Source organism: Xenopus laevis, chromosome 8L (genome assembly GCF_017654675.1).
Source record: "Xenopus laevis strain J_2021 chromosome 8L, Xenopus_laevis_v10.1, whole genome shotgun sequence".
Classification (NCBI taxonomy): Eukaryota; Metazoa; Chordata; class Amphibia; order Anura; family Pipidae; genus Xenopus; species Xenopus laevis.
In genome coordinates, this window is record NC_054385.1 from 110201459 (window position 1) to 110227723 (window position 26265).

The 26265-nt window shown below is 36.3% G+C and overlaps 1 protein-coding gene across 2 annotated transcripts in view; it reads left to right on the forward strand.

Moving 5' to 3' along the window:
• Positions 1 to 26265, forward strand: part of tmem121.L (transmembrane protein 121 L homeolog) — a 174594-nt gene that overhangs the window by 66764 nt on the left and 81565 nt on the right. Inside the window, exon 2 of one of the 2 annotated variants that reach the window (XM_041573404.1) lies at positions 23148 to 23265. The exons of the other annotated variant lie outside the window; for it this stretch is intronic. The gene's annotated coding sequence lies outside the window, so the exon portion shown is untranslated. The remainder of the gene's footprint in view (positions 1 to 23147; positions 23266 to 26265) is intronic. 2 annotated transcript variants of the gene reach the window in all.

Below are 26265 nucleotides of genomic sequence, written 5' to 3' on the forward strand. Positions count from 1 at the left end.
GATAGGGTTGTGTGCACAGCTGCAACTGTCTTATGCAATCACCATCATTTCTAATGCTAATAACTATCATTTCAATGTTAATTTTGACACCACGCTCTTCCTTTTGTGTTAAAAAACATATTTTACATTCATTATTCAGCAAATAAACAACGAGAAAGAAATCTTTCTTTGCAATGTAAAAGATATAGAATTAGAAAGCATAGTTCCAAGCATGACAACTGACTTTTGTTGCTAGGGTAACCTTGCAGCCAAATCTCACTAGCAAGCACCATTTTTAAAAAGGATTGGCATAAGATGTCAGGGAATTTAGCAATTCTTTGTTTTTTTTTAATGAAAAATCTGGGGTACACAAGCAGACAACATTTTATTGGATTCAATTAAACTCAGTCTCATCAATATATGAAAGGACTCTTTGTATGAATAAATATACATTTGAATATTGTTTATAGATAATTCAAAGGATCCCTAGAATTACTGGCAGTCTGAACCCATGGTTCCTTTAGTGAATTGTAAGTTTAAGCATGCAAAGTCATGGGCATATACTTGTGAAGAGGTACATTTTTTTTTATAATAAATAGATAATTGAGGACTGTTCAGGTTTTGCCGGCAGGTGGTGTTAGGTCCAACTATGAAGCCTATATAAGGCAGTGTCTTGCTAAGGCACTTGGAAGATCTAGAGGCAGCATCAAGACCAAAGTGGCCAGACCTACAGGGAGGTTAGTACTGTTCGACTAGCTAGAGGATAGCAGTGGCAAGTGAGTTCGTTCTTGGAATGAGAAGTTAGAGAAGGCTAATAAAATATGATATGAGCACGGGTAGCATTTTTCCTGAAAAAGAGTTATTACATATCACTTACATTACATATAATATTAAAGTCCCCCATATTTGTGGGAATAATACTTCTAGAACCATACTTGACACATGGCAAAGTGTAACCTAAATTCAAATAATTCACCACCAGATTCTGTTTCCTAACAATGGCATTGTATCTCTCTATCACAACAGTCACCAAAGAACGTGTTTAAGTAGTTCAAGTGTTCTGGGCGTGTTTTAAAAATAGTGGGCCATGAATTTGTTAAGTTTTTAAGATGAGATGATATAAAAGCTAAAAAATATAAAATCACAAGTTCAAGTAGTATTTGATGTGCTGTATTATAGCTAAATGTCTGCTAAGATATAATGTTTTTGATGTAAACCATTTTATGTTTTAATCTTGATGGTTTTAATGTATAATTCAAGGCCACTACTCAATATGATGTTGTCAAAGGCACCAGATATACATTTACATGTTTTTTTTAGTAGTATAAGGAATGACCAACATATACAGCATAAAACAAGTTCATGACTAATAATTGAGAAATAGAAGATGGAGGTGGAAGATTTTGAAAGTTGTAATGCAGCATTAATTGGAGCCAGCCTATTACTGTATATGGAATGCTGAAACTACTATACTGTATCATACCTGCCCAATTGTTTTTCCTTTGTTGGGTTTTTATATAAAATGTATTCTTTACAGCATTTCATGATTTGCCATGATTAAATGGATTGTTTTAAAAAAAATATTTTTAGAATGATAATATACATTCTCATTTTACACAGAGTTTGTTAAAGAAATGCACCTTGTTCTGTTATTGGAATTATTATAATGTGTTATTAGTAATACATAGTTTATGATTTTAGACTCAGAAATACAGCACTAATGCCAGCTGGGAACAGCTGAAGTTTGGCAGATGTAAGACCATGATTCAATATGTTGTTTGTGCCTGAAGGTTAGATTCGGAGAGCATACAGTAAGAAGTTCCAAATCAACAAATCCTTCTAAAAGAAATGGTATGAGATTCCATCCAATCATTCTTGTTTTATCAACAAGGAAACACATTTCCACATTGGTGGTAGATATGACCTGTTCCCTTTGTTTCCTTGTTTTCAGAACCTCAAAGATTTTTTTATAAACTACCAAATTCCATTTAAATATAAAAATGTTTGTGACTTTTCATTTATTTAGCATTTCCAAGATTTTTTCAACACTTTTGTTAGGCAATAAATGCATTTTGCAAAAAAAAATAATCACTGAACACAATGTTGAAGTTCTTTATAAATAGGAAGAGAAAAACCGTATTACACTTGGGACTGTTCTTTGTTCCTCATATTTCTTCTGTGTCTGTTGTATATTTAAGCCTATAATATAGAGCCATTAACAACTTGAAAACAACATATTATAGCACTTGGCCTGCAGCCTTATGACTTTATATGGTTTTGGAACAAACTGATTTACAAATTTACTCAAAATTGTACAGACTACCTTTTCCCCAATGTAAAATGTTGTATATTAGTCCTTATATTGCAAATAGTTAAACAAAACATAAGATTCTTTGTCTAGACTAAGGGGCAAATTTACTAACTTTCGTATTGCATTCACTTTCATGAATTATATTTTTAACACTTTGGGGCAGAATTACATAAGGTCGAATATCGAGGGTTAATTAGAAGTCGAAGGATTTACCGCAAATAGTACGATCGAATGATTAAATCATTTTGAATCGTTCGATTCGAAGGATTTGAATCCATCGATCAAACGATTTTTCTTCGACCAAAAAAACATTAGAAAGCCTATGGGGACCTTCCCTATAGGCTAACATTGCACCTCGGTAGGTTTTAGGTGGCGAAGTAGGTGGTCAAAGTTTTTTTTAAAGAGACAGTATTTCGATTATCACATGGTCGAATATTCTAACTGATGATTTTTACTTCGAATCATTTGAATCAAAGTCGTAGTCGAAGGTCGAAGTAGCCAATTCAATAGTCGAAGTAGCCAAAAAAATCATTCAAAATTCGACGTTTTTTTTTCTTCTACTCCTTCACTCGAGCTAAGTAAATTGGCCCCTTAAGATTATGGATAATACTAATTACTCAAAAACCACAAGAAAAATCGTAATTTCTAAAACAAAAACAAAAAACACGATGGATTTTAAGATTTCATAAGCCTATTCAGATTATTCTGCATTTTCATTTATTCATGCTTTTTCTATTAGGCCATTTTAATAAATTACTTGCCATTTGTGGTTTTAGAGCAGGGGTCCCCAACCTTTTTTACCCGTGAGCCACATTCAAATGTAAAAAAAGTTGAGGAGCCCCTATGTGGACTGGTAGATTCTACTTGGCACTATATTTTGTTTTTGTGCAATTAAAACTTGCTTCCAAGCCCGAAATTCAAAAATAAGCACCTGCTTTGAGGCCACAGAGAGCAACATTCAAGGGGCTGGGGAGAAACATGTTGCTCACAAGCTACTGGTTGGGGATCACTGTTTTAGAGAAAATTTGTTATTTTGTCCTTCCTTTACAGCTACTTGTAAGCAAGGTCCAAAGTATACAAAAAAACTATATAAATTCACGATGTGATAATAGGGCAGGGCCGAGTTAGTAAGGTAACATTTATTAGGTCAATTTAGAATGAATTGCCTAGAGAAATTTGTAAATCAATGGCCTAATGAGCTGTTTATAAAAAAGAAACGAGGTCAGCAACCCTGCCTGACTCTGATGAACTCTACCTTGCCCTACAATAAGGTGATTCCAAACACACATGCAAAAAAACAGTTTATGAACTTTCTACTGCACCATATTCTAAAGCAGCATTAAAGGGTAGTTGACATTTAAATTAACATTTAGGATGATGTAGATAGTAATATTCAGAGGAAATTTGCAATTTGTCTTCATTCTTTTATTTTCCTGTGGTTTTTTATTTCATTTATTTAGTATTTTGCGTGCTCTTGTTTTTTCAGCAGCACTCAAGTTTGGAATTTCTGCTGCTATTAGTTACTCTAGCATCCATGCAGTAATTTGACTAATAGGCTGGAAGATAAGTAGGAGAGGGAGAGGGATACTTAGAAAGATAGTTAATAAAAATAAGAACAATAAAATTTTAGCCTCAAAGAGCAATAGTCATTTCACTGCGGGGTCAGTGGTTAAATAGGAAGACAAATACTAATAAAAAAGAAGACCAATGTAACATTTTACTAACAATATGATATTTTATAACAGAAAGGTGAACTACCCATTTAATTCCAAAAAAGTGTGTAGGTCATTTTGTCCCAATAATAGCTGGTCATAAAAAGAGAGATCTGTTGATAAGGCAGTCTTGGCAGACATGTAGATCTCTTGCCAATTTGGCCACCAAAGTGGTAGACCTAGTCAAGCTAATCTGATCTTTTACCCCCAAATGTGTATCTTAACCGATTTTAAACCTGCAGATATATATGTGACCAAACAGATATTGTCAGTGAGATAACTTCAAAAATAAACTGATGAGTAGGCATGCAATATTCAGCTAGGTACACAGACAATACGTTCCTGATTCATTGGTCAAGTCAGAGACAAATGTTGGCCTGTGTATGACCATCCAAATATTTTTTTAATAATATTAAACAAAAATGATAAACCCCATGCTGTGTTCCTGACTACTTATAGATGGTTTTATTTTACATGCAAGTCCTTCTTTGGTTGGTTGTTATGTGTAAGAGTTGTAGAACCTGCACTAATAAAGGAAATAACATTCATACATGCATTGTTCTACAAAATATAAAAAGACAGTTTTTTCCTCCCTGGGTCAACATTTCCACAGTTATTTTACTAATGACAGAGGCACCATATAACTGGAAGTAATAAGACATTTATATATTATATATTTTATATATTTATAACTGTCGTGTAATGGTTCTCTCTGCAGTTAATTGGCATAGCTTATTTTTTACATTATAACAAGAGTTCAGAGTTCAGCTGTACAATTAAATAAGTAGTCATTTGAAGCAGACTCAAGTCATTTATAGCAATGCCAAGGATGCAGAAGAGAATTAGAATATATTATTTGATCCCAGTGTATGAAATCATATTTCAAGCCACGTTTACACAAGAGGCAGAAAACATTGGATTTCTTCTTGCCATCTGAGCTAATTATGCAAGTAAACAGTCTCAAAGGATTCTTGATTAACTTCACTGCCTATCCCTTAATGGTCTAACGCATTTCTCTTTCATTGCTTTGACACATCATATACTAAGTAAAATACTTTCTTTTATAATCTGTAATTATTATGGAAGAAGTCCCCACACTGAATACGTTTAGTTAGGGTTTGTTAATAAATAGGTTCTCCTTTACTTAATGCATAAGAGATTATGAGGCTTATTTTTATTGAGCTACTTTGCCTTCATCTCTTCTAGGTACACTGTAAATATTAATGCAGAGTGCATACTGATATAGTTTCTATGGAAAGTTCTATTTGTAAGATGGTTGCCTGTGCCCCTTGTACAGCTACATCCAGTGTCGGACTGGGATACTAAGGGCCCACCAGAAAACCTTAGACCGTGGGCCCACTTTTCAAACTTCTATTCCACCTCTCCTTACTGAACCTCTTTATTATCCTATTCTTTTATATCTACTTACCATTTTTGTTGGGTGGGATTGAATAATTTTTAGGATTATAAAAATAATTTTATGAAAATTTTTGGACTTGCAGAGAATATAATTGTGATGTTTATTAAAGCTAAAGCCTGAGTTATCCAATAGTGGTAAGTTTATTCCAAATAGCTTCTACAGTCATTTTCTAATATATTTTACAATGTGTTAGATGGTCATACACTTTTGTTTCTGACTTGACCGCTGAATCAGGAAATTATTGTCGGAGTACCTGGTTGAATATTGTATGTCTACCCCTAAGTTTATTATTAGTGATGGGCGAATTTGCGCCGTTTCGGTTTGCCGAAAAATTTGCGAATTTCCTGCGAAATTCGCAAAACAGCAGAAAAATTCGCAAAACGGCGTCTTGTTTCTGACGCCGGCGTCCGTTTTTTTACGCCGATGCCCGTTTTTGACGCCGCTGCTCGTTTTTAACGCCAGCGTCCATTTTTTTGGACGCCGGCGACAATTTTCTTTTGACCCCGGCGAACTTTCGCCAGCGAATTTTTGCGGCCGTTTCGCGCCTGGCGAATAAAATCGCCCATCACTATTCATTATTATTGACTCCAATACACCTTCCCAGCCAATAATGTATTTACTCTCATGTTAGTTCCATCATGTCTTTTATTGGGTTGTGGGATAATATTTGGGTTGTGAAAGCACCTTTTGTAAGACCCTATGATGACATTTAGGGGGTTATTTAATAAAATTCATATTTATTTAAAAAAAATAAAACTCCCATGCATTTATTTATTAATTAATTAAAAAAAGTGATTTAATCTGATTATTGGGAGATATAATAAATCTCAAAAAATCTCGTTTCCATGAAAAATTCGAGTTTTTGCCCCAAAAAGCCTGGCCAGATAAATTTGAGGTTTAGTACATAATCCCCTTAGTGTTATCTCTTCTTTTTCTGATAGAAATGCAGCAAAATAATAATTTCTGACATAACTCTCAAGTGATCTTTGGTACTGATGCTCACAAGAAATGAAACTCACTCAGAGATTTAATGAATACAATTGTTGCTTGGTTTAATTGACTACCGTTTTCAATTAAAACGTAAGTGCTCATAGCACAGAGTTGTAATCTTTGTCCAAAATGCAAATGCTGAATACCTTCAGACTATACAACCAATAGAGTGTACAAAATGTTTTAAGGCTTCACAGATGGTAGTGTAAGTAGTGTAAAACAAATGGATAAATTACATATTTATTAGACTCCATTGTATTCTTTACTTGAGAATAAACACCATGAAGGAAATCATCACACACATACATACATACACACAACAAAGATCACATCATTTTGTTATACCATCTTTGGCTTTGCATAACCATGGAAAGCGTGGAGGAAGGTGGGCACACAATAGAATGAGAATTCTCCAGGTGCCTCAATGGGCTCATGTAGGAAAGAAACCATAATTTACTTGTTTTGATTTTTTTAACTTCCAGAGCTGAGATTTCCAAACCGTATAACGGGATTATATGCTGTCACATAACATTAGATGCAGAGAAAGACAGAAGCAGGAGTTTTTCCTGTAATGCAATGGACTTCAAAGAAATATAACATTTCAGCTGAGGCATAAAAGAAATTAAATGTGATATCCAAAGCTGGTACATTTAGGGATTTCCCCCCTCCTTTTAAATTCTGTTTTCTTAGCAATTCTGAGCTGTGTCAGTCTTAACCACTGACAATTGAATGTATTACATCAGTGCTATCTAAATATGATTTTATAGGCATCTGCTCATTTACGAAAGATGGCAAGTTGTATTACCCATAGTACTTGTACTCTTTTGTGCTGATTCCAGAGGTGCAAAGCTTTGACAGAAAATATAATACAGTCAGGCAAAACTTGAAAAATTAACAATAATAGTAAGAATTGGTAGTAATAATAATACATAATAATATTATTAGGTTAATGAATTTCTTCATAAGGATCAAAATGGACCTTAATTTCCCCCTTTTTTTGTGGGAGACGGAAGTAATATATGGAGGAAATAGGGAGGTATTTACTAAACCTTGAATTTATCTGTTCGGGTTATTTGGGGCAAAAACTAAATTTTTCATGAAAAAAACCGCATCTATTGAGATCTATTATCCCCGATGCTGCAAAAAGCCCAAATCCGAAAATCTGCCATCTCGGACCTGTCGAGGCCCTGTATAAGTCAATGGGAGAGGCATCTATCTCAATTTGAAGATATCGTGGTTTGTGCTTCGTTTTGAATTAAAATCCAAAAAATGAAGTTATTCTACCAAAAAAGTCTGAAATAAATCAGGGTTTCACTCAATTTTATCGGGTTTTTCTCAGTGTGATTAATTCGAGTTTTTTAAATTAATAAATAAGGTCAAATCAGGCATGGGAGTTTGGTTGTAGTTTTTTAATAAAATAATGAGATAAATTCAGAGTTTAGTAAATAACCCCTAGTGCATATTTGGTTCTCTTTCCCTGGATTCCTTTTATAAATGAGTGTTATATGTTTGATTTTAATCTAAAATATTGCTCCTCTTGTTTGTTTTTTTGTAGCTAATGAAAGGAAAAAGTGGTCTAACTCAGGCCAGCCCTAAACCCAGGTTTACTGTGACTTAAAACAGTGGATGGGTTATTTTCAAACACAGTACAGTGTGCAAATTTCGGACACAAATTACCATGTTTTGTCAGTGTAATTGTCAGCATAATTGTAACCATGATCTGAGTTGAATTGGCACCTGATGCACAAAAACAAATGCATTGTAACTCCAGAGTTCCCCCAGCATTAATAGGTGAGCAATTCTGCAAAAATGGGGTTTAGTGCAACTATATGGAAGTGCGACCATGTTTGGATGCAAGTACCTTTAATTAATATCATCAATACAGGGAACATGTGTTTCCGTTTTAGCATGACTTCTGAGTTCATAAATGAACGTTTTGGGAAACCAGTTTTTTTTATTTGTTTTTAATAACAATGTGTAATGATATTGTGACCTGAATAAATTATATAGCCTTAATATGTTATAACCTAATGTCCTGTTTCTTGGCCGGCTATGTCTTCTTTCTTTCTCTCCAAGAGCACTGCTGCTGATGTGTTTAGACTCTAGTAACACAGTAACACAGAATATGAGTTTGAAAAAAAAGATAAATGTCACTCAAGTTTAATCCTTTTGATCCATAAATCCTTGCAGAGTTTCTAACTGATCCAGGTGAAGAAGAAAAAGAATATCATGTGAAGTACTTTCTGACTTATATACAGTATATATATATATATATATATATATATATATATATATATATATATATATATATATATATATATATATATACATATAATTATATAATAGTGGCTTTAGAAGACTTTTTTAATAGGTGTTTGCAACTAGAGGGTTAGCATGTCATCTTGATAAAGGTTTCTGAGAAAGAGGAACATTGATCTGCGCATTTACTAACAAAAGGCCATTAAACCTGTCAATACTTGTGAGTGTACCCACTTGTCTGTCTCATACAGAAATGAATTTGGAGGTGTTTGGAGAGGGGATTAGGTGAGAGAGCTGTGTTATACAATTGAGCAGGAAGAAAAGAAATAAATGGAAAAAATAAGTATTGAGTTTACTCGAATCAGAGTGTTGAATGTTCAGTTCCATTGTATAGCCTCTAACCAATAGGCAGGTGCCATTGTGTGGTTTTAGATTATATAGTTTTCAAAATGTTGTTTCTTCTAAGAGCTCCTAAAAAAACAGCTGCAGGAGGGTAGCAGAACTAATGTTAATTCTCTATAAATGAGCAAAACAAAACGCTATATCCTTTATTCTTTGAAATGCAACAGGAAGCCACCATTCTTTAGAAGTTTTAGATTAGATAGTTTTCAAAAGTTTAATTCTCCTGCTGGAATGAAAAGCAGCTCCAATTGGGTAGCAGGACACATGTTCATTTAATATGGAGGAGCATTCTTGAGTCAAGAGTAGGGATGTAGCGAACTGCCAATTTGGAACACCGGCAAAAAATGCGAACGTTCGCGAACAGTTCGCGAACTTCGAACACCCACTAAAATCGTTCGATTCGAACGATCGAAGGATTTTAATCGTTCGAACGAATGGAAATCGTTCGATTTTTAGCAGTCGAAGGAATTCGAATGGTCGAACGATTTGTATTCGAATCGAACGCGAACTCAAAATGCGAACGTCGCGCGACGTTCGCGAACATTCGGCGGACGCGAACGGTCGAAGTTCGCGCGAACAAGTTCGCCGGCGAACAGTTCGCTACATCCCTAGTCAAGAGCCTCTCCTGATATTTGTAGTTGATGAAACGGTGTCTGTAATTCTCATGTGACCATCCATTAAAGCCTGGAAAAAACATGGCTAGAAATACTGTAATTTTTTAAAGAACTGCTTCAGGTTTAGCAGGTCTATAATGGTAATGCTCCAGGAGGTCAACACTATCTACAACAGCTTCCCATCTTGTTAGGCTGTACTTTTGAGTCAGTAGTGATGAGCGAATCTGTTACTAAATTTTGCAAAAAATTTGCAAAACAGCAAAAACTTTGCAAAACGCATTGAAGTCAATGGGCATCAACATTTTTTACATATGACAATTTTTCTTGCTCCAAGCGCATTTAAGTCAAGGGGAGATTTTTCTTGTGTCAACTTTTTTTGTCTCTGTGACTTTTTGTCCAAATGCATTAAAATCAATGAGATTTTTTCTTATGGCAACTTTTTTGTCAAAATGTCAAAAAAGTCAATGGGTGTTTTTTCTTATATTACTTTTTTGTCTCAGAGACATATTTGTCTTTGTCTCTTTTTTCATGAAAACATTTGCAGATGTGAAATGCTGAATTTCCCGCCAATCCATGGCTGGCGAAAAAATTTGCTCATCATTAATGCTCAGCAGTGATGCAGAATGCTGCCATGCAATTTCAATCTGAATTATTTAAATTAAAGCAGCCTTATATTGTGAATTTTATACTGTATACAGTGTTGGACTGGGACACAAGGGGCCGACCAAAAAACCTTAGACCAGGGGCCCACTCTCAGTACTATTTTTCTTCTATAATCTATTATTCCCATCTATTTAGCCTGTTCTAAAAGAAATAGGGAATGGTCAAGAAATAGGCCTAATTTTGAGCACCAGGAGGGCCCACTGACACCTTGGCCCAACGGGAGTTTTCCTGGTATCCCAGTGGGCCTGTCCATCACTGATTGTATATATACAGTATACTGTGTGACAACCCCTAAGCTCAGGTGCAGCCCAGAGCATGTGCTCTGAACCAGCAGAAAAGAAGATGGGGAGCTTATGGGGGCATCTTCAGAGGAACAGATCTTCACTGCTGTAGGGCTGTGGTGGCATTAGACAGGTAGAGAAGGCGACAATTTGAAGGGCATCATTTCTAGCCTAATTCTTTGTTTATCTTAAGTTTTAAAAATAATAGAACATTTTAGACCACAGGCACTTATGAGTTGATCTGATCTGTTGTCAAATCCATTAGCTATTCAGCCAAACCCAACCTTTTAGGTTCTCTAATGCCAAGTCATGCCCCAAGTCAAATTCTGACAACCTTCTAGGTAGACTTCCCTCGTTTACACCTTTGAATCAAAGTGTCGTCCCACAGGGCTACATCTAGCAATGACTTCAATCTGTTGTCATTCCAGTGCATATGATATATATATTAAGAGCAGGCAGCACTTGGACATCACATTACTGAATTTTTCTGATCAGAGCAAAGTCAACTTTATCTTTGAACTAAAGAAAACTCTTTTCACATTAAAAAATATTCTTATCATTTCAATGAAGAAAGTTTATTTTTCCAAGCCTAAAACATTTGTAATTTTGTGACAAGTGTTTAAATAAATGCTTCGTTAGCTTTGACAAATATGCATATAAAACAGAACATTTCCTTCCATGTGCTCTTCATGTGTGCCATGAAAATTACCTTCTCCTCAAAAAAGACTATTTAGAGATGTCGAAAGTTCCATTATTCTGACATCTCCTCGTGATACTTCTTAAAATGCATTTAAATGCACTCTGACAGCTCTGTCATTACACTGTGAAATTCTGCACTGGAGTTGCATAATAATTTTATTCTCTAGAGAGGCTGTGCCGATATTAATCTGTATTAAAGGAATTATAAGGGGAACAGCAAAACAAAATGCACCAGCGTTGCCCAGTATACACTGTCAGAGTAAGGTTTATAGGGGCATAAATAATGTGTCAAGTTAATTTGTCAGACATTGGACTGAAAAGGTTTAGGGTTAAGCAAAACAATCCAGTAGATTTTATAGCTTCTATGTTGAGCTCAGTGAGCCTAAAAGGCTGACTTATCAAGGTTCCAACTCAAATTCTTACTATGATTTGAGATTTTTTGCATTAAAACTCAAAAATTAGAATAAGAGTTTCAAAAACTTGAATTGTAGAACTTTATTAAGAAAAAAAAATATGGTATCTAAAAGTTTCCAAACTCTTGTAAGTCAGTGGAAGTTGTCCTAGGCAAAATACAAGCAATTTTTGCCATTTGATTTTTTATAAATTTTTTTTCGAGAGTTATCAAACCCATTGATGAGTAGAATATAAATTCTTTCAAGTTCAAGTTTTTTTATTGCTTTTCTTTTCTTCTTGTTTTTCTTTTTTTCTTGTTTATCAGGTTTTTTGTGAAGACACACATTTGAGTCTAGTAAGTTTTTCAAGTATTCGAATTAAAAAACATGAAAATAACATTCATTAATATGCCTCTTAGGGGCCGATTCACTAACTTCGAATGAAGGATTCGAAGTAAAAAAACTTTGAATTTCGAAGTGCTTTTTGGGCTACTTCGACCATCGAATGGGCTACTTCGACTTCGAATCGAAGGAATCGAACTAAAAATCGTTCGACTATTCGACTATTCGATAGTCGAAGTACTGTCTCTTTAAGAAAAAACTTCGACCCCTTAGTTCGCCATCTAAAAGCTACCGAACTCAATGTTAGCCTATGGGGAAGGTCCCCATAGGCTTTCCTAAGTTTTTTTGGTTGAAGGATAATCCTTCGATCGTTGGATTAAAATCCTTCGAATCGTTCGATTCGAAGGATTTAATCGTTCGATCTAAGGATTATTCCTTCAATCGAACGATCAAACTATTTGCGCTAAAATCCTTTGACTTCGATATTCAAAGTCGAAGTATTTTAATTCCCAGTCGAATATCGAGGGTTAATTAACCCTCGATATTCGACCCTTGGTGAATCAGCCCCTTAATGTATGTAATGGGCAAACATACCATTTTTTAATTATTGTACATTTTCCACTGAATTGTTAGTTAAATGCTCAATGAGCTGGAAGCTTAGTAAATACCATATTGGTCTGATGATGAGTATGTCAAATTTCTCATTCTCATAATTCTCAGAAATGTTGACCCCATTCCACCTTCCTTGGAAACATGTGGGGATGGAAAAAGTCACTTCAAACTTAAATCTTAGAAAATATGATTTTATTACCAGTGCCAAATTTTGCATTGTCAGGAAACGTTCTCTTATTTATCGTTAATAAATTGCAGAGATTTATCACAGATTATTTATTTTCTGTCCTGGAGAAAAATAAGAATCAGGAAATAAATAAATCTGACCCAGTGGGCACTTAAAATCTTCTTGAGTGACATAGCCCTTGACGATTGGACCTGTTCATTCACATCCAACAACTACATATAAGCTACAAAAGATTTTCCTTTTATAGCTCTGTAAGGAGCAAATCACCACTATTTGTCTGTGTTCGCAATCATGAATGACCCCTATTAGTGTTGGGCGAATAAATTCACCAAGCATGGATTTGTGGCGATTCGCCACCTGTGAATGTTTTTGTGAAACTGCATCGAAAATCCACCTGGCGAAAAATCAGCCGCGACATAAAAAATGGTGATCGCGTCAAACATTGCGCCAAAATTATTTTGACTTCAATGCATTTCGCAAATTTTGGGACAGATTCGACAATCACTAACCCCTATTCATTTTGAGATACAAAAAAATAAAATTAAAAGCAAATCTTTTTTTTTTTATCTTGAAAACAATGGCACTGAAAACTTTTTGGAAGGTGAACCGCTTCTTTAAGTACTATTATTGTTTCACTTTTTTCTGTCCCTTTTTCTATAATAATAACAATTTGACAAACATGATGGTAAAATCATTTTAAAAGGGTGAATGTGCGTTAATAAATAAGTTTAACAAAAACTTAAGGACATCAGGTTAGACAACTCAGGAAAAAAAGTCATAAATAGCTTTTTTATACTTCAGTTTTCATAATAAAAAAAAAGTGACATCTCCTACAATTATATGATACTGGATTTTATGTGGTTTTACTATTTGAATTTTTACTTGCATCACTTAGCAGTACACAATAATGACAAGTTGGTTTATCACTGTTTTTGGCAGAGAGCAACTTTGTGTTTATGCTCCTAACACAAATCTATTCAATGACGAGAGGAACCGGTAGGTGCTGATGGATTGTAGCCACCTGAAAGCGGGTTTTGATAAATAGTGCAACTATATATCTATGAGAACATAAGTTGAACAATGGAAAGATTGTATCCAGACCAGCAACTACAAATTATATTAAAAATTTTAAAGAAGGATTCATCATTTTATCAGTATTTCTGGATGCCAGGAAATTTTGCAGCTGAAGTGTTTTACTTTTATAGCGCCTCATCATTTTGCTATTTTTCTTAATGTTGTCCAGAGTACAAATCCCATGCCAAATATTTAAAGCTACCAAAGCAACCACAGTACATGAGCATGCACAATACACAATACTTTTTCGGGTGGGCCCTGACCCTAGTGGACCCTTTTGGAGAACAGAACATTTCCTCTTTTCTATCTTTTCCAGATTCTGCTTGTCTTTCAAGTGAGAAAGATAGGAAATAATGAGTTTAAGCATCTGTGATGGGATCACGGAAACATCGAGTGCAACTTTGGAAGCAGCCAATCTAGTTGCTGTGATATCTCTATTAATAAAATGTTTTCCATAGACCTCAGTGGCATCTAGTTGGCAAAAAACAGCACCCTCTCGACTATATTAGGGGCACATTTACTTAGCTCGAGTGAAGGATTAGAATGAAAAATACTTCAAATTTTTTTGGCTACTTCGACCATCGAATTGGCTACTTCGACCTTCGACTACGACTTCGAACGTTTCTAACTAAAAATCGTTCGACAATTCGACCATTCGATAGTCGAAGTACTGTCTCTTTAAAAAAAACTTCGACCACCTACTTCACCACCTAAAACCTACTGAGCACCAATGTTAGCCTATGGGGAAGGTCCCCATAGGATTTCCTAGCATTTTTTGATCGAAGGAAAATCGGTCAATCGTTTGATCAAAGGAACTGCGGTAAATGCTTCGACTTCGATATTCGAAGTCAATGGATTTAACTTCGATGGCCGAATATCGAGGGTTAATTAACCCTCGATATTCGACCCATAGTAAATGTGCCCCTTAATGTTACATTTTAAAAACATTTGAAAACATGGGGTTACCAAGGTTTTTCTCAATAAGAAGAAAAGGTTTTGTGGCTCCGGGTGGTGCATCCTTGATATCAGGGTTTCTGGTGGGCCTTGTTGCCTCTTCAACTGAATAGTGCTTCATAATTTCATAATTGTTGTCACAAAAGACTCAATTTTATCCAATTAATCCAAAATTTTAAAAATTATTCCCATTTTTTCTGTAATAATAAAACAGTACCTTGTACTTGATCCAACTAAGATATAATTAATTCTTATAGGAAGCAGAACCAGCCTATTGGGTTTTTTAGGGGAAGATTTATCAAGGGTCGAATTTCCAGTTGATGGGAGTTATTTTAAACTCCCATCACCTTGCAATTCGAAAAAAAAAAAAAGAGTAACTGAAATTTATTAAAAAAGATAGATAGGTGAAATTTATTAAAAAAATAAATAGGTGAATAGACTGTATTCGATCGTCGAATCGAATTCGGATCGTATTCAATTGAAAGTCCACCAAATGACTCCAAAATGGCTCTAGGAGGTCCCCGATAGGCTAAAACAGCAATCTGGCAAGTTTTAGATAGTGAATAGTAGGTCAAATTTTTAAAGAGACAGTACATGATAAATTTCGTTTCAAATTTGGACTATTCCCCAGTCACATACGAAAAAAACAAATTGCTGGCTCTAATCCCTCTCAAGACCAATTAAATATTATCAAAAAGCATCAAAATCTAATCTTGCTTATAAAACATTCAATGACAGAAAGCCAGCCACTAGGTAGTTCTCACCGAGTGGAAAGGGTGGTCTGGGTGTCCAAACCCCAGGTCCGTCACTTGAAAGATGAACAATTCAATTTCAACATTGAAAAAGGTCAGCAGATCTTACACTCACCAAATTGGCCAAGTGGCCCGGGTGCCGTGCAAATCATCCGAAATAAATGTGCACGCACTCCTGCAGCCAAGGCATTAGTGGTTAAAACTTGTAACTTTATTCCATCTTGTTAAAAGATATGCATCCTAACGCGTTTCGTATCAAACGATACGTAATCATAGGCCTATTCCCTAGTCAAACTACACTAAAATAACCTCGAAGTTCGAAATTAAAAAATAGATTTTTCAATTTGGCCCTTGATAAATCTGCCACTTAATGTTTATATGATTTTCTAGTAGACAAGATATGAAGATCCGAATTTACGGAAAGACCCATTATTTGTAAAACCCCAGGTCCCGAGCATTCTGGGTTTATAGTTTAAAGGTTGGAGCAGAAAGGAAGCTGTAGTCCATAAAACATCAGCATTCTGGATAACAGGTCACATACACACACACACACACACACACATATATATATATATATATATATAAATATATATATATATATATATATATATATATATATATATGTATATATATATATATATATATATATAAATATAAAATAATCAAAGTGCTAGAGTAATTAAATAGGAGAGAATCATTTTTAAATTGAAAATAGAAACATAAAAGATTGAATAACATATTCCAGCAGCTAAATCACTTAACATTTATGCATTTTATATGAGCAAAGTGGTGCACTTGACCCACTTTCCATGTAGCACACTATTATGCATGACTTTATTCAGAACCTAAACAATAATGCAGTTTTATTCAAATCATTAAAAACAATTTATGTGCATTCATTGTGGGCAATTAATTAATTGTACTGTATAAAATAGAAAAAGCTAGAAACAGAGGATGGAAGCTTGCTAGAAAACATGGAAAAAAACTAGCAATAATGTGATAAAAAATGAACAAAGCTTGCACTAGTTCTAGCAACCAATCAGCAGGTAGAATATATTGATCACCTTTTAAAAAGGAATAATCTGATTGGTTACTGTATTAAACCTGGTGTAAACCTTGTTCCTTTAATTACACCTTTAGTTAGGCTTAACTACATTAACACTTACTACCCCTGAGTTCTATGATTATAATAATGTAGGGACCCCTACTGGGTAATCTGCCCTGCAGCTTTAAGGCCCCCACCTTTTTCTTAGAGTGATCTGCCAGGAGAGAATGACACTCCCCTGCTACACTGCTATATAGTGTGTGTAGGGAGTGGCCACTTCCTCTTTGGCCTGTGGATGGTGATCCAGCTGGGTGTGCTCAGGGGAGCCTGGGCACAGCTAGGCCCAGAAAGGCCCATGTGCTTTGGAAGAAGAAGTCGGGGACCAGGTAACCCCGTGAATGAGGAATAGTTGCACTAGGGCAGACTTGTCATAGTCTCTCTAGGAGAGAAAGGCAGAGAGGTGAGAGAGAAAGAGCAGCTGAAGCTCCAACAAGGATTTGCAGTAAGGGAGTAGCTTCCCAGAGGCTTTATGTGTTGCCTCCAGTCAGGGACCTCAGTGAAGAGGGACTGTAGGGTAGAAGCTGCTTTCCTGACAACTTCCAGGAGGGAATGTGTGTGAATACTGCAAATGCCTAATGGAGACCTTTCCTCTGTGAGAAATGCCTAATGCCTGCAGCTCTGTGTGAGAAATGTGCTATTGCCTCAGCTCCTGTGTGAGTACTAAACCTGTGGTCACTTGCCTCGTGCATAGTTAAATAAACCGTTTTCTGTTTTACTGCAAGAACCTCCTGGCGCCCATCTTTTGTTGTATGCACAGTAGCCTGGGGGGATGTAGTTGCACTACACCATAGAGGGAACACTTCCACATGGCGAAGGCCCTGACCCTGTTGTGTGAAGTCGCGTGTAACCCATGCTTCTACTGCTAGCTGGACAGTTTAACTATTTGTGTGCTATGCAGCCCAAATAGGTGTTACATTTGGCTGCCCAACGTGGGGCTCGATTCCCTAAAACCAGGCTGTGCATTGTTTTGTTCGAATCGTACGAATGGATGTACGAATTTGCCGGAGTGTACGAATGGATCGTACAAATTTTTCGAAGTGGATAAACGGAACGTACGAATTCTTCGAATCATATGGATTTCCTTCGAAGTATTTGGCCGTGTGTTCGGGCTTGGAGGTTCGCCCCGAATTTCACGAAGGCCTGCGGATGTCAGTTGGATGGGAGGAAGATGGATGTCCCGGATGGAGCCATTTCCTGCTCATGTGTGATCCCGGATCATGGATCTGGAAGAGGAGAACCTGGAGGATGGATTCTTCTGATGTTTGCTACAGCTCTTCTATGGACTCCTGCAGAGCGAGATGCCTAGAGTGCTGCTTGCTTGTTTTTTTGTGGCTGGAAGGACTGCTGGACTAAGTGGGTTCTAATTCAGGACTATTGATCCCCACCACCATTTCTTCTGCCTTCACCTACTCGCTGAGTAGTGTTTCTGCACCCAAGGACTGGCCTGTGTGGACCCTTGGGAGGGGGAGAAGTATTTTTGCTGATGTGTAATAAAGTTGACCAACTGCAATGTTTATTATGCAATTGAAAATGTTTGATACAGTATTGTGCATGCTGTGTTTCCTTTACAGTGACCATTGTTACCAGGTATGCCTTAGGAGAGGATACCAGAAGTGGATGTGATGGTACTGTAAGTTGATATATGTTGGGGATGTTTAAACCATTGTCGGGACGAAATGGGTTTTTCCCCCGGGTGTATGTAGGGACCCCTACTGGGTAATCTGCCCTGCAGCTTTAAGGCCCCCACCTTTTTCTTAGAGTGATCTGCCAGGAGAGAATGACACTCCCCTGCTACACTGCTATATAGTGTGTGTAGGGAGTGGCCACTTCCTCTTTGGCCTGTGGATGGTGATCCAGCTGGGTGTGCTCAGGGGAGCCTGGGCACAGCTAGGCCCAGAAAGGCCCATGTGCTTTGGAAGAAGAAGTCGGGGACCAGGTAACCCCGTGAATGAGGAATAGTTGCACTAGGGCAGACTTGTTATAGTCTCTCTAGGAGAGAAAGGCAGAGAGGTGAGAGAGAAAGAGCAGCTGAAGCTCCAACAAGGATTTGCAGTAAGGGAGTAGCTTCCCAGAGGCTTTATGTGTTGCCTCCAGTCAGGGACCTCAGTGAAGAGGGACTGTAGGGTAGAAGCTGCTTTCCTGACAACTTCCAGGAGGGAATGTGTGTGAATACTGCAAATGCCTAATGGAGACCTTTCCTCTGTGAGAAATGCCTAATGCCTGCAGCTCTGTGTGAGAAATGTGCTATTGCCTCAGCTCCTGTGTGAGTACTAAACCTGTGGTCACTTGCCTCGTGCATAGTTAAATAAACCGTTTTCTGTTTTACTGCAAGAACCTCCTGGCGCCCATCTTTTGTTGTATGCACAGTAGCCTGGGGGGATGTAGTTGCACTACACCATAGAGGGAACACTTCCACATGGCGAAGGCCCTGACCCTGTTGTGTGAAGTCGCGTGTAACCCATGCTTCTACTGCTAGCTGGACAGTTTAACTATTTGTGTGCTATGCAGCCCAAATAGGTGTTACAATAATATTAAGGTTTTCTTCAATATGTTTCACAATATATATTAATAAGTAAATATAGTTGCACACGGGAAAATGGAGATACATTTTTTTCCTAAAAATAAAGGTCAGCTCAAAGTTTACTTATGTCTTCTGATAGTGAATGAGCAATGTTCTCTCTATTTCTATTTAGACTATATGTATTTGTTTGTGATAGTAGAAATAGTGTACCATATATATGCAGCACAGTCGCCAAGGCAGAGCTACTAATGAATTATGCATTATAATTGCCTAGAGATTATTATTGCATATTTTGCTGACTTTTAATCTAGTGTGGGGATATCAATGACTTTGGTTTTGTATAACCATATTCAATTATTTGTGTTGTCAAAATGTATGTGCATAGTGCACAGCTCAGACCAAAATCTGAAGATAAATTATAAAAAAATATAGAAAATAAATTAGTAAAGTAAAAAGTCCCTTTATAATTCTGACACTGGCTGAGCTGTTTAGTGCAGGTAAGATAATAGTTTGAAGGCAACACTTTTATAATCATACAGGTGTGCCATGCCAGCTCCTAAATGGTCAATACAAGTATAGGATCAGGAATGCTCAGGAACTGGTGGTTTCTGGATAAGGATTCTTTCTGCTCTCCATACCTTAAAGCAGTGATCCCCAACCAGTAGCTCATGAGCAACATGTTGCTCTCCAACCCCTTGCATGTTGCTCTCAGTGGCCTCAAAGCAGGGGCTTATTTTTGAAATCCAGGCTTGGAGGAAAGTTTTGGTTGTATAAAAACCAGGTGCACTGCCAAACAGAGACTCAATGTAGGTTGACAATCCTCATAGGGGCTACCAAATGGCCAATCACAGCACTTATTTGGCACCACAAGAACATTTTTCATGCTTGTGTTGCTCTACAACTCCGCCATTCCATCCAGAATGCTTGGGACCTCTGATTTTCCAGATAAGGGATCTTTCCATAATTTGGATCTTAAGTCTGCTAAGAAACATTTCAATGTGAAATAAACTCAATAGCATTGTTTTGCCTCCAGTATTGATTCAGTCAGTTTGGTTACCATTATGTACGAGGTTTTATTTTATTTCTACAGAGAAAAAGGAACTCGTTTTTAAAAATTAAAATTGTTTAATTACAATGAAGTCTATGGGAGATGGCCTTCCAATAATTCATTGCTTTCTAAAAAACGGTTTACCAGATAATGGATCCCATACCTGTATATACAGTATGAAAAAAAAAAATAATATAAGACATAATAAATAATAATATAAGACATCAGTATCTAAATGATCCATAGCAGTAACTGTAGACAATCCCCATAAAATATGCATAAAAAATCTACATTGTTGTAGAAAATGTGTCATTAAAAATGAACATTTTCAGTTGCAGTAGAGATGGGTTGAATGTGTCTGGCTCACATGATACACATGGTACTCCATTCAGTTTGATGGCAACAATGGAAAAAAAAGGGCATTATTGTGTGTTAGATTACTGCGACAATCTGTGATAATGTATGTGATTAAATTACAAAATAATAAAATACAAATAAGTTGTTTGCTTATTTTATTATTGAGATCAACCAATGAACCCCAGAAAAAGAGTAGTATGTTTTTCTATAAGACTGTGAACACTTTAAAAAATATAAAATATATAAAATTATAAAATATTCTAACATTACAAGTCAAGACACCAAAGCTGTAACCTTGTAAATGTCATATTTTATATCAGAATTTCATTTGATTAGTCCTGATAAACTGACAGCTTCAGTTTCTAAAGAACCCCTGTTTAACTTACATTATACATTACATTTAAGGGCATGTAAAGGCAAAAAAATTAAATCCTATTTTTACTTTCTTTAATGAAAAAGAAACCTATCTCCATTATACTTAAATTAAATAATGTGTACCGTTTATATAAGAAACCAGACTGTATGCAGTGAAATTCTCCCTTCATTTACTGCTGTGGAAACAAATTGTCAGACGGTCCCTAACTGCTAAGCAGGGAAAAAATCAATCCCAGCCATGCAGAACTCAAGCAGCTTTGTTTGTTTCCCTGTAGAGCAGTCGGCGACTGTGTAGAGATTTGTATTGGATTTTATTTTTGCCTTTACATCCCCTTTGCTGTTTTCAACTCCAGCTGCAGGGACAAAGATCATGGAGACAGAAAGTTTGTATCAAACAATACAAAAACTATAAAATATACATAAGATTATATAACAACACAGGACCCAGTGCAGTCTGTATATTCTGATTATTAATCAGTCTTGCTGTATCGGCTTCTGGCAGATATTATTTGACTTGTGCTGTTTTGATCATTTTTGACGATCCCTAAGCAGCCCAGACCACACTGAGCATGTGCACAGTCTTAGTCTTGCAAAGATGTTTAACAAAGTAACAAGATGGTGACCCCCTGTGGCCAACTTTGAAAGCATAAATCATTTGTTTGATTAGGCTTGTGGTGCAGTAAGTTCATGTTTATGTTTAGTATACAAAATACAGCATTTATAGCCTTATTCTATTTAATACTTTACTCCCCCTTTAAATAGCACACAGTAACAAGTTGCACAATTAAGAAAACTAAAACTATTTCTTACTACAATTTCCCCATATGTGATAAAAGCCACAACGTTTGCCCAAATGCAGTAACCCATAGCAACCAATATGATTTTTGCTTTTAAATTTTCACCAATTAATGTTACCTGCTGATTGACTGCTATAGGTGACTATACCTGTAGCAAACAAATCACTTGTCCTTATGTCATAAGACATTTTTCAAACCACAATTTAAATATTTATAGTTTATTATAACAAATTAGATGATATCAGAATGATTTTGTTTAAGCTAATATAATAGGCATCTTCCTGGAAAGCATTGCTTATGGCCTCCTATAGTATTAAACATCCAAAACTAGCGGTTGTTTTATAATGACTTTGGTATCGATCAATTTGATAGACCAATTCGGTTGGTTCAATAATCAATTGTTATTGATGAATATCAGTTGAGTCAGATACTGTGCTTTAGTAACATGAAACTACTTTAAAACAAAGAGCCCAATTTAGCAAATTAAAATTTTGCATATTTTAGAGTTATGTTTTTAAATTCGAATACACTTGCAACTTACCGAACTCAAATATGTGTTTAGTAAAAACAAAATTGATCAAAAAAAATTTGTATTTGTGATATTCCACCAATTCTCTTTTAAAAAATTTGACAGTCAAAATTTTGCATAGGAATACTCCCATTGACTTCTACATGACCTTGGCAGCTTTAAGATGCTGACTTTTTACACTTGAGTTTTTTTTTTTGTACATAATAAGTCTCTGAAATGTCAGTTTTAGTATCTCAGTAAAAAAAAAAATCTAATTTGCATGTTGACAAATCAGCCCCCTAGTCTTCGGTTCTTCTGTCCGTGTTTCAGAACACATAATTTTCCATTCCTGCAGGAATGCCACATGAGTTAAAATTCTATCCCTGCCTCATGGGGAAACATGGCTAATATAGCATTGAAGGATCCTTTTTTTCTTTTTTAAAATAAGATATTTACATTTTTCTGAAATTCCGTTATTTGCAAGGTTTCATGTAAGGAGAATGGAAAGGGCAGCTTGTTATAGAAACAGATACCTAGGATGTAGGCTTGGCAGGGCTTAATTATATGTAAAGGATGTTTTAAAAAGGCATATGAGCTTTTAACCTGCAAAGTCTGCTAGACTGTTTAAATGGGCACAGCAAAACTGTGAAATTCACCCAATCAATTTTAATTACAGTACATGCTCAGGCAGATAAAACAATGAATATACAGTAGGTCAGAGGCAAAGTTCAGCGAGACTTGTGTAATGCCATTCAAATAATAATTAAACCCTTCTTATTTGTCTGTTTTTCAGGGCTAAAATGTGATAGGAAATCCTCATTCTCCTAGGAAACCTTGCTTATTCACAGAAACATACATTTGGAGGATTTATATGTTCTACTGCATGTTGTACAGGGAGATTTTAGGAAGCAGTAAGTGATTTATTCATCTGTCATGCTCTCTAAATGCACAATCCTTTTCAATTTCTATGGCTCTATCAAGCTTTTGTCTGTCAGCCTAAAAAATGTTGCATAGTTTGAAACATTTTTGTATGAAAAAATGTCAATTGACTTCAATGCATTAGGTGAATTTTTTTCCATTTTGCAATTTCTTGGCAAAGCAAAATGGGTCTGATTCGTCCATCACTACTGTCAAATCTCCTGCGTGTCCCCCATGCTTCCAAAAACATTGGGATGTGGCTGGGTTGCATGTTGCCCCTAAAATCTTGCCGTCCTAGGCCCTGGCCTGTGGCCTTCCCACAAATTTGAGCCTTTTAATCTCTCTAAACCGGCTGTTGGGGCATCTCAAAGATGCATGTAAACGCAAAAAAATAAAATCCCATTTTTACTTTCTTTAATGAAAAAGAAACCTATCTCCAAAATACTTTTATTAAACAATATGCACAGTTTTTTTTAAGAAACCTGACTGTTTGCAGTGAAATTCTCCCTTTATTTACTGTTGTGGATAGGAATTGTCAGACAGTCCCTAACTGCTCTGCAGGGAAAACAATCATACTTATGAACAGCAGGGGGAGTCCCCACCTTACTTCTCAGCCATGCAGAACTCAAGCAGCTTTGTTTGTTTCCCTGTAGAGCAGCCAGCTACTGTGTAGAGCTTTGTATTGGATTTTATTTTTGCCTTTACATCCTCTTTACTGTTTTCAACTCCAGCTGCAGGGACAAAGATCATGGAGTTACATTTAAACAGATAAACTGGGATTTTATTTGGAGGATTATTTTGCTGCAGCCACTGGTTCTGAGGAGTTGGAGAAAGTTTGTATCAAACAATACAAAAAAATACACATTAGCATGATTACATGAAAACACAGGACCCAGTGTAGTCTGCCAATTCTGATTATTACTGCAGCGCCTTCTGGCAGATTATTTGACTTGTGCTGTATTTATGACGATCCCTAAGCAGCCCAGACCACACTGGGCATGTGCACAGTCTTAGTCTTGCAAAGATGTTTAACAAAGTTACAAGATAGTGACCCCCTGTGTCCAACTTTAAAATCATAAATCATTTGTTTGATTAGGCTTGTGGTGCAGTAAGTTTATGTTTAGTATACAAAATACATATTTTCTAGCTTTATTCTATTTCAGGCTTTAGTTGCCCTTTAAGGTGGTTTTAAAGTGTTGAATGAAAAAAATTTTTTTAAAATCTCTACTACCGTATATACTCATGTATTTCCATACAAATAATCAAGTTTGAGAATCAAATGCTGAGGCAGGATAACTGCTGATTAGTTATTTATTGTGGATGCACAATAAATGGCATCTGTAGCTTTACAAGAGCACTAGCTATTGCTTGTTACCCTGTGATTTGATATAGCCATGTGTGTGTGTGTGTGTATATATATATATATATATATACAGTATATATATATATATATATATATACAGTATATATGTAGTACGTCATGACAGGCTTCATTTTTGGCTTTGTCCATTGAGAGAAAACTCATATTCCAGCACAAAATGTTGCATCATGTGGAGCTATGATGTACTACTAGTGTGAATGTCATTTAGTATATATTTTTTTAAATCTGTGTGCACTCAGTTTTCTTTATCTGTATTTTATTACATTTTTGCTTTCTTTTGTTAAAATGAAAAATAAAGACATGGCTGTACATGACTAAATGTAACACATCTGCAGTCTCCATGTAGCCGTTGCACAACATAGATTGTCTTCCTCTTCAAGGATAAACTCCATGCTGCTCGCATTTCTTCATTACAATTCTATAGACATAGATAATCCAAGGTAATAACATAACCCCAATTAATGTATTTCCCTTCTCTTTTTACAAAAGCAAGTAACTACACTAGACATTCCGGTGCTAAACCTCCATCATAACTGCCTCTGCAATTCCACTGACACTATAGTTACCGGTTAAATGAAAAGAACTCTCATAGTAAGGCAATAATTACACTGATAAACACACAGACACAGCAGGAAAGCAGCAGAGGATTATTTCTTCAACTCTAGATTTGAATTACGCCAAACTGTTGCATTTTGCTAAAGAAAACACGTGAATTGTAAATAATGTTAACTTAACTGTGTTCAAAATCAGCCTCACATTTTTATTGAAGGACTTGCACTCTAAACCATAGCCTCTATAATTCTATATCATCTTATGCTGTACACCACACCAGCTGAAAAGGACCTTTGCCAGTGTGAGAATACCTGGTGGTCTAGTGGTGCAGTGGGGAGGCCCACCACTTCCTCTACTGACTCAAGCTGATTCTCCTGTGATGCCCGCTCACCCCTCTTCCAAGGTTTGAAGTGTGCGCTGCATCTGACATGATCGTACTTGGTGTGAATTTCATATATTTAAAGACACCATGTCCCAATTCACATTGCACAGGTCTATTCTAATAGTTCTTGAGTGCGTTTCCTAAGTCTCTCTTGTCTGTTCCTGACCTTCCCTAATTTGCTGCCTGTCCTGACTTCTGCCAGTTTACCAACCATTCTATTGGATCCTGTTTTTGTACTGTGCTACTGTTAGGTTTGACCCCGGCCTTTGATCTCGACTACCTTCCTGACTCTGTTCTTCCTGCACACATAAGGTATCCCAAACCCAGAACAAACCCCAAGGTCCCGGCCTCGGCTCACTCTATAACCGCTGCCTTTCACTTTGGGAGGAGCCCTCCTCTACTCGGATGCCACCAGATCTTATAGTATAGAGAGGACCAAGAAACGAGTTCAGGACAGACAAGATAATATCATTTTGATAAGCTCATAGAGATCCACAAGGCACTGGCTATTAAGTTGATGTCTATTAATGACTTCAGGCTCCCCTAAGCCAGCCAGCAAGACCCTGGATCTATATAGCCTTGGGGGACAGGGATGATAAGTGGAGGTGCCACAGCAACTACTAATGGAAACTCTGTTGAGTGGTGTGATGCAGTAAAGATAAAGGGTTAACAGTTATG